A 2,830-nucleotide genomic window follows, 5' to 3' on the forward strand; every position below is an offset into this window, starting at 1 on the left:
GAAAGAGGGAGGGAGAGAGGCAAAGAGGAATGGGAAGAGAGAAGGTTGGCGAAAGAAAGGAGGGAAAGAAGGAGAGATGGAAAAAGGGATAGGAAGGTATCTTCAAACCGGACACTTGGTCCGAATGCTTGCAACATGCAGTTTTGATAAAGAGCGAGCTGAATAATACAATCCAGGTTATAACTAAAACAAAAGAATGTTTCAGCTGCGTATAGACATTGATGATTAGTCGGCGCAAGAAATGATGAGTCGAGACTCAATAACAGCAACAACAACGGCAATGAAAGCATTAACTTATTTCTTTTCTGCATTAGGCCCCTGACGAAAATGTCGAATTTATATCTCTTTACAGAACACACTAGTTTATTTATTATTACTAGTTTGGTGGTCAGAACACTGTGCTGCGACCCGTCTTTGCTCTTAACAGTAAATGAAAATGAAATTAATTGCAAAATATTAATTATAAACTGCGCAGTATTTTTATGGAATTGCACTTGTGCGCATGCGTTAGGTGATAGGTGATATAAAAATTTAGTTCAATTATAAAAAATACGCTTTTCGCCATCCACTCACCATCTCCACCACCACCACCACCACCACCACCACCACCACCAACTTTTCTGCCTTTCCCTTCAACTAATCAAATGAAAGCGTTACAACTACGTTTCCTCTGCCTCACGTCATGGACGCTTCTCTCTCCCTCGTTTTTCTCTCTCTCTTGTTCTTTCTCCCTCTAATCACGTGAGGGCGTTACCGACGTCATAAGTAACGTAATAATAAGCAGAATTATTATAAGATGGTTAATTTTTCTGTGAATTTTAAAGAAAGAAAAGCAGAGAAAGTTTATTGACCTCATTAATCAAATAATGTTATCGCTGTAATGAAGGAAAATAAAATAAAACGCATTAATTAAATGAGTAATTCTGGTAAAAAAGAATAAAATTAAATGTGGAACGCAGTCAGATCCGGTTTTACGTATGGCTCAGGGTCTCCAAAACTTTGAGGAGAAGTAAGCGTTGAGTCCCTTATAATTCTGAAAAGCCTAAAGCTTGGCATTAAAAATTAAAAAATATATTTCTACAGCAATCAAGTTATTTGTAATGTTTTTTAATTGTCTATTTTCTTTTAATCCAATAGAATTCTTTTAAAATTATTGAACCCTTTCGATTATTTGGCCCTATTAGTTTACTAAGAAACATTAAATACGAGTTCTTCTGAAGCTTCCGAGACTTCATTAAATTTGGGTGCATCTACAAACTGTTTGAGGTCTCTAGATTAAATGAAGCCTATCTTATCTTGTTTTGAATAAGCAAAATCGTAGGATCCCCCGAAACCTGTTGACTGAAGTGGTTCATTAGGTCTAAATCCGGCCCTAATCGTAGGTCTTGTGGAGTGAATCTGACTTTCGGCAAATATAATGATACACATTTCAACAGTATATATACTTGTTCTGGGAGCAATTAAAGACGTATTTATGTTATACACAAGTAAACTTCAAGTTACCAATAGGTCAGTAAAATTTAAAGTGAGCACTGAAGATATTTGGAATATACTTTCAGCGCCATCTTTTTGTTGGAGCACACGTATATAAACTCTTACGGGAAGTGTTAAACACTTGAATTAACTAATATTATCACTGAAATTATTGGATAAAAACATCTTAAAGAAGTGTTTAAAAATCTAAAGAACTGTAAGCAAGGTAAAATAACAGGAATAAATTCTGCTGAATAACGTCATTACGATGTTAACTTCCTTGTTGTTTTTCAGATCTCCTTCGTAGATTTTTAGGACATCAGGATGTGGTTTGAGGGAGAATAGCCTACTATTTCTAGCTTGTCAAGCAACTCATGCATGTTAGTCAAAACTCTGATAAAAAAAAGTTCATTTAATTACGTTTGGATGTGGTTTACAAAAAAAAAGAAGACTGTTACTTCATCTTTGTTATTTTGTCAGTGTCTTTTCTATTTGTATAGGACGTTAGGGAATAATTTCAGTGAGATTTCTCTGTTGCTTCCTGCAGGTAAAACGACTCATAGTTAAAACTTTAGAGGAAGGTTCTCTTAAATACGTTAGGGTGTGTATGATTTGAGGGAGATTTGTCTGCTATTTCGAGCAGGTGAGGAGATAGTGTAACGACTTGCTATATTGTATGCATTTTTCCTATTTTGTTAGAACGTGAATTTGTTCTTTGAAGGGTATTTTATGCTATTTTTAACGACTACCTCACGATACGATTGTCTATTTAACACTTATAAACAAAACAAAAGTTTTTATTTTACTTGATATTTATGTTACGACAATGTTTTAAAAAAATGAAGTAAGCACCATTTGTCATTTGCATATATAAGGGTAAAATACATAATAATAATAATAATAATAATAATAATAATAATAATAATAATAATAATAATAATAATAATAATAATAATAAGCATCTAAAGGTGTTGTAACTTACCTCGATGTTATAATACTTCACGCTCTCTCTGTCTGTCTGTCTCTGTGCGTGTGTCTCTCTATTTCTAGGAAAGAAAGTCACCTTAGAGAGATCTAGTCATACACTAGAATCAGCCAATAAGAATGATTCTACTAAAAAGACGTATGAATTCACCTTTTCTGGCCTTTCATTTGTCACTAAGTTCGATTGCAATTCTACTGTTGCATGACGAGTCGACGGCAGCTCATTAACTAAGCAAAGAAACAATCAGATGAAGAGGAACCCCCACTGACCAAGTTTAGACACTTTTCTTAGTTCATGAAGGCTTTTTATGATCGGATTGAGAATTGAATTGATCTGTTTCGCTAATTCTCGTGAAGTTTGCTTTTGATTTTA

General features: G+C 34.2%; 1 long non-coding RNA gene across 1 annotated transcript in view; it reads right to left on the minus strand.

The window, feature by feature from the left end:
* Positions 1 to 2,570, minus strand: part of LOC106871916 (uncharacterized) — an 8,371-nt gene extending 5,801 nt beyond the window's left edge. Inside the window, exon 1 of the long non-coding RNA XR_001409715.2 lies at positions 2,456 to 2,570. This is a non-coding gene — a long non-coding RNA (uncharacterized LOC106871916). The remainder of the gene's footprint in view (positions 1 to 2,455) is intronic.
* Between the last annotated feature and the right edge of the window lie 260 nt (positions 2,571 to 2,830).

This window comes from Octopus bimaculoides, chromosome 23, assembly GCF_001194135.2.
Source record: "Octopus bimaculoides isolate UCB-OBI-ISO-001 chromosome 23, ASM119413v2, whole genome shotgun sequence".
In the NCBI taxonomy this organism is placed as follows: Eukaryota; Metazoa; Mollusca; class Cephalopoda; order Octopoda; family Octopodidae; genus Octopus; species Octopus bimaculoides.